Genomic DNA, 14,575 nt, shown 5'->3' on the forward strand with positions numbered 1-14,575 from the left:
ACTCTTCTTTTTATGTTATTGTTAGTTATACTAATGTAGATCTTACTGGTAGAAGTTTCAGTTTAATTGAATCTACACTTTAATTGAAACACAATTAAAAGATGACCTAAAAATCACTCTTTTATTGAATCTCTCAATTACAAATCACACACATAAACACAACTACCGAAACCCTAACTACAATCCCATAACATGTAGAGGGAACATAGGCACACACCTATGACACTAACAAACTCGACTAATGTTCTACATCACTCTCCCCAACCGAAAAAAATTCGTTATCGAATTTCTAATCAACAAAAACTTCAGGTAAAGAGAACCACATCCACAAGCTTTAGGAAATCGGCCAATACCCCAGCTGAAAGGAATTTGACCATGAATTTTTCTTTTGTAGCAGTTTCCCTGGCTTAAAATCAGTAACCCACAATATGCACTTGCACACAGATTATGAAAACAATAACCAGAAGATGCACCAAAAAATTTCGGTACCAATGGCTCATCTTGAAAGCTTGTAACTTCACCAACATATGTGACTTTCTTTAAGAAAATCCAAATCTGCAATCGTGCTTTTTTGAAAAACAAATCACTTCGTTTGTCAAAGTGAGTCACAAAATTTTCCCAAATCAGATCTTCGTACTTATAAAAAAGAGACTCATCTTCATACTTATCAAAGATTGGTGGAGCGCCCAATAGGGGGGCTTCAACACCTGCCCCACGTTTTTTTACGTTTTTTTCCCGAGATGTTCCGTTTAAAACACGAACTAAGTTTTTTTTTCAAGTACACTGTTTTAAACCCGTACCGTACTTGGTGACAATGATTGAATCTACACTTTAATTGAAACACAATTAAAAGACGACCTAAAAATCACTCTTTTATTGAATCTCTCAATCACAAATCACACACATAAACACAACTACTAAAACCCTAACTACAAGCCCGTTATTTAAAGTAAACCTAGAAAGCATAAACCAATAGGAACACATACGACATGCGTCCAACTAACTAATGGACTCAACCATAGGCTTGGACTCAACTAAGGGGCTCATGCCCATAACATGTAGAGGGAACATAGGCGCATACCTATGACACTGACAGACTCGACTAGTGTTCTACATCATATACACTTGCACCTTCACACTCTTCATAATAGTATTCAACAGAATCAGCAAAATATTAGACAATCAACCAAAATTGAAATTTATACCCTAGACTTCTGACTTCATATAACGCATATCATCTCCCTAGGTACTAATGGTGCTGGAACTTGAAACTTCTAAGAACACAATCTCGGGTGCATGGTAAAAGCAGATTTGATATCCTGCATGACCCCTTCTTTAGATTTTTCAGCGTCAATCTTGTATACTTTACCCTTGAATTCATAACACTCAAGAACTGGAAAAACAGATTCAAAACACTCAAATCTCTTAACAATGGTCTTAATGTTATCATCGTCTCTTCCTTCGTTCCTATTAGAAAGACGTTCTATCGCAACCTCCTTTGAACACACCAAGTGTAGTACAAACTCTGTTTCAATAGCAGTTGAACTTAGTGCATTGAGATTGTCCATGCTACGAGGGAAACCATCAATCACAAATTTTTTCTTTCCACTTTTCTGGATATCGCGTAGCAAAAGCCTAGTCATAAAATCTGAAGGTACAAGCTTTCCATTAGCTATCTTGGCTTTAATCATGATACTATCTTCGGATCCCGATTCAACTTCTGCTCTTAGAATGTCCCCTGCACTGATATGAAATAATCCAAATTGTTCAGCGATGAGTCGACTTTGGGTGCTCTTTCCACTGCCAGGAGGACCCAAAACAAAGATAGCACTGACCTTGTTCATAGTTGACACGCCTACATTCATCTCCTTGTCGTCAGTAGGAGCAACATGCTTGCCTTTTTCCATGGTTCAACAATAGCTTTATGATGAGAACCAACAACTTCAAAACTTTACAGAAGAAGAGATTTCTGAGATCCAGTATATGTATATATAGAAACTAGTACTCAAATCCAAAATCCAAGGATATCTTATATTCCAAAAGCAAACATACTCAAGTCGTAATAGAAGTCGAAAACAATGAATCCTATTTGAACTTGGTTACCTTGGGACAGAGGAATTCCATTGCTTATCAGCACTTCTTATTAAAATATGTTTACCAGTAGTCCTGGACTCCTGGTAGACAAACAGATGTGCATGACCCAAAGTAGAAAATATATCTCTGGAGCGCCATGACTCAGACTACATGCACAGTTTAGGACTTTAGACCTGCGGTTATTTCATTAATATCTGATTGAACTGTTGTGGTTGTGAACTATTCTGACACTCTATTAAGCAGCACCATATTATCTGCAACTGTTTTGCAACAACTAGTTTCTCCTTATTCAGTAAAATGTGTGAGATATATGGATTGAATTGTGGGCGCCCTTCATCAAATTTTTGCACCTCATTTTGCTCAGGAAGAAGTGCTGCTCATCAAATAGGAGGATGGACTGGATTAGCTACCTGCCGGAACCAATTTGTAACCACTTAGTATCCTTCCTTCCCCTGGATAGATGATGCTGTCTGGACCAGCATCCTTTCAACACAATAGAGACGTATGCTTTTCTCTCACCAATTTCGATTTAGATCAATTTAGTTTTGCAAAGAAGCTTATTAAGCCAGTAACTTCTAAAGATGGTAATCATGATGGTTCTGACATACAAAGGTTCAATCTCCGTTTTTAAAATAATGGTAAAATTAGAGCTAACAATCATATGTTAAGTTTGACTAATGTTTTCCATTGCCTATGCTCAAAACTTTGAAGCTAGATCTTGTCGAACTTCGCAATGACAATGTAGCTGAAAATCTTTTTTCAAGCCGCCCCGCTATTGAAGACTTGATCCTCTCTGGTTGTTTCTTGAATCATCTTAGAGCCTCAATTATTTCAGCTCTGAACCTTTAAGAACTTGATGCTTTTTGAAGTTTTTGATTCCAGTGAAATCAATATTTATTCCCCAAATCGAATGGAACAGTGTTCATACCCAAGCATTAGTTCGGAGACCCTTTCCTCTTCGATCAATGCACGTTTTACAAACTTTTGGGCAGTTTATACTCCTGACAAATGCGACCAGTAGGGTTCTGATGGTGTTGTAAAATGTGTCCACACTATGCCTAGGTGGTTCCTTTACGAAGGTACAGTATTGTTCATTCAATCTCCTCTAGATCATAAATATTCAAAAAACAATCTGTGTTTGTATTGGGACTTTATACTTATGAGATTTGCACCCAGTTGCTGTGTATGGATTCAGATTTATCAGCCTATATTCCTAGTTCCTACGGCATGTGGTGGCCTACTGGCCTTAAACATTTGCAGCTGGAAAGTTGTCCTACTGAAGACCATGTCAATGTGGTTATATCTTTACCAAGACGCTATCCCAACTAGTAAAACTTTCTAAATATCTTTCTGGTTTCCAAACTACAAAAGCACTGATAATCTTTTTGGTTGAGAAGTTGAAGAAGAATGTTGTGCTTATCATTGTTTATATTTCACGGCATGTACGTAGCTCAAGTTGATGAATTGTTATGACTCAGCTCCTTAAAACTATCTGCCCTCTGAAGCAGGGTATTACCTACATCAAAGTTGTCATCCGTCTATGATTGCATGTGATCCTCTGTATTGGAATGGAGGGATAGACCCGGTGGCAGGCTACAATTTCAAAGATCATTCATATTGCAAAGAGACATCAAACATATATGGAATATATTTCAAACACAATATGCAGCCTGTACCGAACCAACTCAATTAGGACAACATGAATCAGTAATCTTGTAAGCAAATTGGTGCCACATCAACTTCCATATAAATCAATGATTTTACCATTATAAAAATATGTGTAAGATTCACCGAGCAATCACCACATGCAGAAATCAGGCAGTCAACATAGCCTTCAAATACCTTATTCACTGGCTATTTGCCATAAGATACTAGAAAGCACAAACACTACACCAGAACTGTTAAAATACGACAATCTTTTTAACCCCAAACGACACTTATCATCTATCGAGCGGTTCCAACACAAATAAGCGTGTGTCCTGTCTAAAACCGTCGATTGTACATCTAGAAGATATGTTTGGAATTTACTCAAAAGTAGTCAAAAAGAGGAAATACGGTTTCTTCCTCCTCGTTTTCATTTTCCAAGTTTCTCTGAGATTTAAATGGCGAAAACCCTAGGGTTTTGATTCACTTATTTTCCCTCTGCTCAATTCTTCATCTTCTCTCCCAAACTCCCAAACTCTTTCTCTCTGAACTGCGTTGTTTTCTCTCGATTCTGGTAAGTGTTCTTCTTTCCATGGTTGTTTTCTTTCAATCAATTTCGTCAATTCACCTATTTGTTCAAGTAATGTTAGTTAAGATATTATTTAGAACGAAGAATCGCATAATATATCCTAATTATAACCTTTAGTTTGGTTTAAATTTATTTGTCTCATTTTCAGAATTACAAATCAAATTTTGTGATTGAATGGAACTCAATGAAATCAAATTTTCAAGTTTTTATATAAGACCTAGAAGAATTAATACACATACTAAGTTGAATCTCACAGTGGAATATCGATTATGGAATATTCACGAGAGAAAGCTTGTAGTCTGGTAAAATAGGTTTAATATCTTGTTATTCTATGTAATTTGAGTTTAATGTTGTTGAAAATTTGAATGTATGATTTGATATGTTGTTAGATAGTGATGGCATCAGGGTATGATGAAACACGTGTTTGATTGGACAATTATAGCATTGAATGCTCATTTTTCTGGAGCTGTTGTTTTTGGTGTGCTAACATTTATGAAACCTAATTGTATAACAGAACAACGAGAAATCCACATGCTCTGGAACGTTATAATGGTGGATCCTCCTCAGGCCCAGCAACACTTGTAGCTTCTAGATTATGTTCGGCCGCATTAAGAACAGATGGTGGAGGTTGGTTCACTCAACCACTAACATGTTATATATACACTTAAATTTTCTTGTGAGGATATTCTCTTAATATATGTTCATTTTTCTCGAAAAGGGCAGGTCCATTACGTATGTGGGAATTTCAACTGCAATTAATACTTTTATAATTAATGTTCTAGAATAGCCTTCAAGAAGTCCCAACTTCATTACTTCAAAATTCAGTATGCCCCCAAAGGCCCAAATTGTATTTCTCTTTTCCACAGCTAATTGACCATTATGTAAGTGTTTTCTTCTTTATATCCCACATTCATAGTCTTTGCGATGAATTTGTAGATTTCCCTCGTAAAATTGAAGGGCTGTTATATTCATTTGATATGGTCCATCGTTATTTACTTATTTCAATGTGCTTTTTATGGAAGTCATGTTTTCCCTCCAATTGAGGATGACATTCTTTCTTTGAGCGTAAAAAGATAGGGTAGAAGGATATATTAAGCGGCAATCAATGCTTCCATTCATGTGTTAGAACTGTAAGCATGAACAACATCGAAGCATATCTCGCCTATGGCCAATCTACTTATGTTCGAGGGATATTGATATATCTAGTTTAAGTTTGGTATGACTGTTTTAAGAAATGGATAGCATGACCTCCTTCTTCGTTAGAGGCGAAAATTCAGTTTAATCTCTCTGAACTGAACTGTGTAAGTTGGCCTGATATATAACTTGCGAGGAGTTGTGGAGGTCCTATACAGTTTTCTTCTTTGTAAAAGTAAGATTGTAGCCATCAATTTGCGCTCAGGGATTGTGATTGCTTGTAAAGATGGTGTAGGGATATTATTTGTTTATAAAAAACATGTTCAGGTAATCTTGGGTTGAAATTGCAAGTTCATTAGATTCTGAAACCAGTAGATAGTGTTATAATATGAAATGACATTACTTATCTTCCTGAGAAATGATTATTTTTTTATGTCTTTCCATGCCCTTTCTACTCAATATGGAAACGAAGAAGGAACCTTTTTATGTCCGGAATATATGAGTGTGTATGCCTTTGACTCAGTATCTAGCATTGATAATTGAATTGACAGATACTGCTACTATAGACTGTATATATAGACGCATGTCTGAAAATTTTTATTTGTTTTATAGATTTTCATGTCTTTCATCTTATTATTATTGATAAGGTTCTTTTTTCGTGTTTGAATTTTTATGTGTTATTTGCTCCTTTAAGGCTTACTTCCCTATTGAATTAAGGAGTAAGTTAAAATGAGATTATCATTCACAGGTAGTTCTCCTGGTGCTTGATGTGCATGCATGCATAGCGAGGGATGCACCTTAATTCCGCCAACTTGTTGTTTTCCTAGTGCATAAATTATGGGTTAACCACTCGCTTCTCGAGAAGTGAGTTAATTTCCTTTTATGTTTACCAATCGGTTTGGATAACGTTATTTCCCTTTATGAGTTTACACATGTTTCTATTTCTAATGTAAGGCTTTAATTTTTTTTCAGGCGTGGTGCGTTGATAATCCATCGGCTATGTATTCTTTTGGATGCTGAGCGTGTGTACTTGGAACTCTCCACAATTCTTGAGGGAGAAGTCGACTTGGATTTTGTCCCATCATGGTTCGTTTACTGTAATATTATGTGAGAACATCCACAGTGATGCCAGGGAGAGAATTTATTAAATTTTTTGACATATGTGTTGTCTGCTGATTTGGCATATGACAGCTGTTCACAAAAGTCAAGATTCTTACCTGCTGTACAAGTTCCTCAGGTCCACTCTTAGCATCTGCACTTTGTTCAGAGTTTCTCATCTCAATGCATGTGAAATTTTGTTGGCTTCATCAAGTATCTGATCACCATGGAATAGCAGTTTGTTTGAATACCATGTCAGGAAGAGCTTCCCTTTGTCAGTGAGATATGTCCCAGTTGATTTGAAGAACCCCGTGGAATCAAGCTTGTCATTGCACACCCCTACATTATCTGGTAATTCCCAATCAGAATGCCCTGCTTGTCTAGCTGCTTCTTTTTAGGTCTAATTTGCTTTATTTTACATGCTAGATATCATTAGTTTTCTTGAGGTTCTAAAGAGTGATCAGTAATGTAATCAATCTAGATATGCTTTTCTTTGTGAGTAGTGATTTTTATATTAGTAGTTTCGTTGATATGTTGAACAGTACAATCTGTGGCTAATTATGAACGGCAAATGGGCTGCATTCAATTCTTTCCATCCTTGTCTGGTCTACCAATTGCTTTACCATAATAAAAAGTACTAGTAACAATAAAGTTTCAGACCTGTTTTTACTTTGTTTTTGTTTCCATATGGTCATTCTGGCATGCTGCCAAAGAAATTGTTTTTCTAGAGGCCTTTAAAACAATGAGGAAGAGTTTGTTTCTGAAATGATTGATTTTGATTTTGTTCCAGGGAGATGCTGATAGTGCAGTTGATAGGCTTTGGCAAAAAAAAAAGCTCGAAGTTGGACAGCAGTAAGATTCACCTATTGGAGGAGTGTCACTATTTTCTGTTTTGTTTCTATGGATGGATATCCTGGACTTTTTAGGAACTTAGTACCATTTAATGACTAGATGTTTTGGTTGAGTTTTCTGTTTTGAGTTTTGGTTGAGTTTCTATGGATGGAATACCCTCAACTTGAATATGTTATGAGAATCGGTGGTAGTGTTAGTGGGTTGTAAAAGTACTAAAAAAAGCTGCAATGGTTTGTTAGTAGGAGCTGAGTAACTTCTTGATGGGAACCTTTAACTGTTGCTATTAGGCTGAGACGCTGAGTAGGCTATACAATTGTTACTATTAGCCATTTGATGATGGATGAGGACTGGGCTTAGTCTATTACTACACACTTCAAAAGGCACAAGTATCTATTTATTACTGATGCTATTAATGCTACAAAACTGTAGGGGCATTTTTTGGCCCTGATTCGGCATTTTTTTTAAAAAAAATGAAAAACAAAAAACGACACTTGTCAAGTGTTGTATAAAAAAAAAGACTGCAAAAAAAACGGGTCACCATACAACACCCAAAAGTGTATTTTTTTTGGAAAAATGACATCCAAAAGTGTCTTTTTTCAACAGATATGGTGTAGTGAAAGGCATTACCAGACCAGGAATGGATTGAATTCGACTAAAGTAAAAGAAAAAATAGTACAATACTAGTATTTGATAAAGTATACTACTGAGAAGATACTCCTGTGAAGGTAACACCACAATAGTACCACAGGGTATAATAAATAAGAATATCATGAATTAGACAAGCTGCCTGCAAAATATCACAAACACAACATGACAAACAAACAAATCTGAATTGATTTATCGTTGAACTGTTCACTCAGGACCACTGTGGCTGCAGCATCTGTTGGGGTTTATACCAATGCCAATCGATTCCCCCACTACACAGATAACTTGTATTTGAACACAATCCAACTCCAGACAAATTCTAAATATCAACTACAACCTATACTAACATGCCCAAAACGCTAAACAACTATTAACAACAGATAATAATGTAAAGCAGTAAAAGCAAACCACAACACAAAGATTTACCGTGGTTCGGCTAATGATGCCTACTTCCACAAGATCTAGTTCTTTATAAAGTGGGAAGAAAGATTACAATCTCTCCTTTCAGTCTCTCACCTTACTAAATCACTCTTATATCTTTACAGGGTTATCTCTCTGTAAAGGTTATCTCTCTCAATCTTGATAGCTTTCAAGATTGGGTTTTCTCTCTCTGGTTGCTTGCTTACATTAGTCCTGGTTTTCCAAAACCTTGATTTTGTTTTTATAGGAAAAAACAAATTTCGCGGTTATTGCAGCGAAGCCCACGAAATTAGACTTGGGCGCGGGTCGCGCTCGGGTCAAGACCAATCTGAGCGCAGGTCGCGCTGAAAGTACTGGAGGTCTTTTACGGCATGGGCGCGGGTCGCGCCTTGGTTAAAGCCAATCTGGGCGCGGGTCACGCTCTGACATCTCAACGCAGAATGAATTCCTTTCCTCCTCATGTGAGGGATAAAGCCAACAATCTCCCCCTCCTGAACAGTGAGGGGGGCTTCCTCCATGCAATTTCCAAATCAACAGGAGGAGTGTGCTGCCATTTCGGCAATAGCACAACAAACATCAAACTTACCTTTCGGTAAGACTTTGGTCATCATATCCGATCCATTTTTGTCAGTATGGATCTTTTCGATACACAAATGCTTGTCTTCGAGTACTTCTCTAATCCAATGATAACGCATGTGTATGTGCTTGGATCTAGAATGGAAACTCGGATTCTTGCTCAAATGGATGGAGCTCTGACTGTCACAAAGAACTACAAACTGTTTCTGCTTTAGCCCTAGTTCGTCGAAGAACCTCTTCATCCATAGCAACTCTTTGCAACACTCAGTGGCTGCAATATACTCAACTTCTGTAGTGGAGAGGGCAACACATTTTTGCAACTTTGATTGCCAAGAAACTGCTCCCCCTGCAAAAGTAACCAGATAACCGGAGGTGGACTTCATCGAGTCAACATCACCTGCCATGTCTGCATCAGTGTAGCCTTCAAGTAAGGGCTTACTTCCACCAAAGCACAAACACGATTTGGAAGTGCCTTTGAGATATCTCAATATCTACTTAACACCTTCCCAATGCTCTTTCCCCGGATTTGACAGAAATCGGCTTACAACGCCCACGACGAAAGCTATATCCGGTCTTGTACACACCATTGCGTACATCAATCAAACTGCCCACTGCGGATGCATAAGGAATCTTTTCCATCTGACTATGCTCATGCTGACCCTTTGGACACATCTCTTTGGTCATGCGGAACTGGCCACCAAGCGGACAACTGACTGGCTTCGCTTGATCCATGTTGAATCTCTTCAACACCTTCTCAATGTAGCTTTCTTGAGAAAGCTACAACTTTTCACTCTTTCTATCACGAGTGATCCACATCCCAAGTATCTGTTTTGCTTGACCCAAATCTTTCATCTCAAAGGACTTACTAAAGTCTTTCTTTAGTTTGGATATCTTGTTGATGTTTGGGACAACTATCAACATATCATCCACATACAACAATAACACTATGAAATCCCCATTTGGAAATCTCTAAATAAACACATAATGATTGGAAGTAGACTTCTTGTATCCTTGCTTCGCTATAAAGGAATCAAACTTTATGTACCACTGCCTCGGTGCTTGCTTCAACCCATACAAGCTATTTATTAGCTTGCATACTAGGTGCTCCTTGCCTTTGACCTCTGATAAAACGTTAAATTTGTACGTTTTTGCTTTTTTATACTTAAGTCCGAAGTCCAAAGTTCGAAGTCCGAAGACCAAAGTCCAAAGTCCGTATAGTCGTCCGTTTAGTCAAGTTACCTTACTCACGTGGGTTTGGTAAGATAGGTCGAGTAAGGGATCGTCCAAACCTTAGGGCTCGACAAGGTTCACAACTGGAATTACAACTTTTAGTGAGTAGGATTTTAAGTTTTTTAGTTGGTTTAATTAAAGTAACAGTAATGTAAATAATGTAAATTACTAACGATGATTTCGATGTGAATAAACAAAGATAGAGAAACAGGAAGAGGGTTAATCCTACTCATACAAGAATAATTTTTTAACAGTTTATATTACCACATCACTACAACTCTAATTCGTCTCGAGTTCATAGACAAACCCGAGACGACGTCGAGTATTGATCCCTAGCGAAACGTGCATATATCTGAGTTGCATCGCACTAGCATAAAAAGTTGAACTAATATTTTATCTCTGGAATATGATTTCAGCTCCTGGCTCGATTATACATCAGCTCGACAAATTAAAGAGCTGTCTGACACCAGAGAGTCGCGCGCGAGACATTTTGGGTCTCTTGCGAGACTGTTTTGGAGCATCAGCACTCCAAATTTGTACAGTCTCAGTCATTTTGGAACCGGATGTCTAATCTACACCTAATTCCTAAGCAGTGATTCTAGAATATTAAAGAGTCAATCCGAATTCTCACATGAGCAGCATAACCCTCCCCCTGAGGGGGGGGGGGGATTAGCTCATGGTCATTGAAGGAATAATTAAACTTGTTGTATACATTAAATAAATAAATGCAGGATAGGAATTAAACTTGAAAAGAAATGACTATTATTAAGAAGAAATGACTTGCAGTATTTAAGCTGCTGAAATGAAAAGGATAGAATTTAAGCTGTTGGAATGAAAACTAACTAACTACTTAGCGGAAGCTAAAGCATAAAAATGCTGAAGGAAGAATATCTGAAGACCCCCTCATATATATCGGATGGAGACCCTCATGAAGGGATATTATTTGGTTTTGTCTTTTAGTAAATTTAGACGTTCAAAACTTTGAAAATCAAAGTTTTGTCTTTACCTTGTTTAATTTGCCTTGTCTTTTCCGTATTAAGGTTTTGTCTTTTAGCCAATTTCAATTCAAATCACCTGCTTTGAATTGGTACGTGTCTTCCATATTGCGAGGTGATACAAAATTGTGACCATCATTTGCCACCTGCCTATGCTGACTCGTCATGCCTTTTGGGCCCGCAGAGTGTATCCATTTAGTGTGTCCACTGGCGGCGCTGATTTTGGCATTTTTACAACTTTCTGTCTTTGTGTAGAGTTCGTTGCCTTGGTCGCTCTGGCAGTTCACTAGCCAACATCGACATCCAGATTTATTAGATGTGAGCTTCGGAAGTTTACTGCTTCTTTATATGTAGGCCCGTTCTGCACTGGTTTTGTTCTTTTGGAAACTTAGGCTCTAGTCAGGCTTTGTTGGGCTTCACTGAGGTTGAGTGGGGAACTTCAAATATTCTAGTATTCCCGTACTTTGATGCATGTTTTATCATTATATTCATGTTAACTACAGAAACCTGCAAAAGTACGAAAATATAATTATTACATGATTATTAAACACGTAATTGATCAAAATGCTATGTCTCTCAGGGTTTAATATTACAGTTTTGGGCGCTTATCACACCACCCCCAAACAGTACTTTGCTTGTCCTCAAGCGAAGAAGATACATTAAAAGGATAAGTGGTAAAAAATGTGTTGCCTAAGTTAAATCTTATTTCGCCGAGTGCGGTTGCATTGACCGTATGCAACAAGGCCCTGAACCACTAGGACTTCCCTAGTGGACGAGTTATAGCCTTGTGAGAGTTTTTCAGAGAAGATACTCACAAACTTCGTTTATACTACAATGACTCAGTAACAAAGGCCTATTTTCTTAATTAATTTCAGGTATCTAGACATCTCACTGGGGAGAAACAAGGATTTAATTCTTTCGAAATTCAAGTTAATATATATACAATAATCAAAACATCTATGTATGAGCATGCATGCAGTGATTTTATAATGAAATGTACGAGCAGGGCCGTTTCCAGATCCTTTGGATGGCGTCCTTAAGTAGGTTCTCACAGGTATGTGTCGAAACACAATTTCTCTCTTATTTTTCCACTCAAGTTTTGCTATCTCTAGTATGTAGTGGGCATACGTTTCCTCACATACTCAATGACAATCAGAGGAGTCAAGGTCGAGCAGTCACAACTACTACTTATTATCACACTATCCTACTCCTAATTGAGCTAGAGGTCTTTATTAGGTGTTATGGGGCTTAGGAGGTAGTGTAGAAGAAAATGGAATAGAAAATTCAAAAAATGATAAGTATGAGAGAATAAGGTCTTCGAGATATTTATACTAGAGAAATCCTTATTTTCTTTCCTGCTTCTAACATGGGTTTCCATACTTGGTTTTTTCAAGCTTTTGTATTCCCCTTTGATTTGATTTTGGGGGAAAAAATTCTAACTTTGATATTTCTTTTGATTTTTGGAAACATAATTCTATTTTTCTTTTTCTTTTCTTTTGAAATAGGTAACTGATTTTGAATTGTGACAAGTTTTTCTCTTCATTTTTCCGCACTTCATCCTATTTTTCATACTCATCATCTAGGTAGGCTTATTTGGTTGTGGTTAATAGATGGGTAATGAATTTTTGGTGAAATAGTAAGGGTTAATGAAAGGTTTAGTGGGGCGACTAGTGGTAAATTTTTTTTACATGTGTGAATTTTTGGTTATATCGATCTAAAGAAGACCTAAATTCTTGCCTAGGATTTGGGTAGTGATCAAGTAAGTAGACGTGTGAACTTTTCTATTCGGAAAAACTACTCCTCTGTTATCATTACTCACATATCACACATTTTGAGGCTTTTTGGTTAGATTCTTACAGGATATGAAAACTAAGTTGTCTAACCGTGGGTCCCAAAAACTTACTGCTGTGTACATTTAATGATAGTTAGTGCATGAATGCTCATGAAAAGATGTAAAAACTATTGCATACGTATTAAATTAAGTTTCTAAGAACAAGTTCTAATTCTAATGCTAGGGTGAGATTTCTAAATATTTTTCATCACCGAAAAGGAAACAAGAATTTCTCACTAAATATGTTTATTTAGACATAAAGTAAACTATGCATGCTTAATTTTTGCGAAAGGTTCTCACCACCCCCAACTAGTCGGACGCTGTGTCCTCAAAGTGTTAAGAGGAAGAAAGAGTATACCTGAGAGGCTTTGAGCAAAAATATAGCTGATATCTTTCATAGAAATTTATTGTAACACACTATATATTATACATCATAAAAGTGAAAGCACACTGTTAGATTGGCACACTGTTAGGTTATTTATTTATCTCACATCAAAACGTAAAACAAATATGTACATGCATCAACTCACATTGCCCCAACCACGAACTGGGGGATGGTCCATCCTTGCTTCGTCCTTGTAGAAATGCCATTCCTTTGCGTCCCGCCAATCTATCATAGCTTTCCAGACTTCGTTCCACTTCCTCTTCTTTGCAGTGTCCAGATGAGCTATCATTTTATCATCATCGTGGAAGGAACGATCTTTCTTTAGATAATGATAAGAGCCCAAAAACTGTAGTTTTAACCCTCAGAATACCATACTTTTAGACCAATTATGTGAGTAATAATTAAAGAGTTAACACCGATTACGTGTTTTATGCATTTCGGTTTCAAAGTCCATTATGTGCGAAAATGTGCCACTTTAGTGAGATAAAGGAGCTAAGGTTGGTTATTAAGGAGTTCCGTGATTAAAGGCCAAGATTCAAGAAGACAAAGCCTTTCTAAAGCCCAGTCAAAAGCTGAAAAGTCGACGCGGGCTGAAACAACACACAAGTTAGCAGAACTTCCGGAGGCCGTATCTTTGGACTCAGACCTTGGAATGGGGCCTACCTTATGTCAAAACGACCGGCTCAAAAAGAGCTTTCCAATGGTCTAAGCCTTGATCCAATCAGAGGAGCAAAAGTGGACGAAAAGTCTGTTGAAGCCAACTGCAGCTGAAGAGGCCTTTTTGGACTGAAAGAATTGGGTTTTGGGCCTGATTCTCTGGCCCAAAACATGGCTCCAAACCCATGCACGATTTTTGGATCTGGACATATAAAAACAAAAGCTTAGCTCTTTGTTAAGGGTAGCTAGTTAGACCTAAAAATAGATAGAATTCTAGATCTAGTTTTCAGTAGAATAATTAAGTTTAAGTTCCATTTTCAATTCTTGTTTTAGATTAAGTCTTTGAATCATTATTCTTAATTGATTAGATAAATAAAATAGTTATTTTGTCAATTTCGATTTTTGTCATTTCAATTTATAGATCT

General features: G+C 37.2%; 1 pseudogene; it reads right to left on the minus strand.

Moving 5' to 3' along the window:
• Window positions 1–1,274: 1,274 nt before the first annotated feature.
• LOC147477134 (UMP-CMP kinase 3 pseudogene) lies at window positions 1,275–1,907 on the minus strand (annotated as a pseudogene).
• Between the last annotated feature and the right edge of the window lie 12,668 nt (window positions 1,908–14,575).

This window comes from Coptis chinensis, chromosome 9 (assembly GCF_015680905.1).
Source record: "Coptis chinensis isolate HL-2020 chromosome 9, ASM1568090v1, whole genome shotgun sequence".
Taxonomy (NCBI): Eukaryota; Viridiplantae; Streptophyta; class Magnoliopsida; order Ranunculales; family Ranunculaceae; genus Coptis; species Coptis chinensis.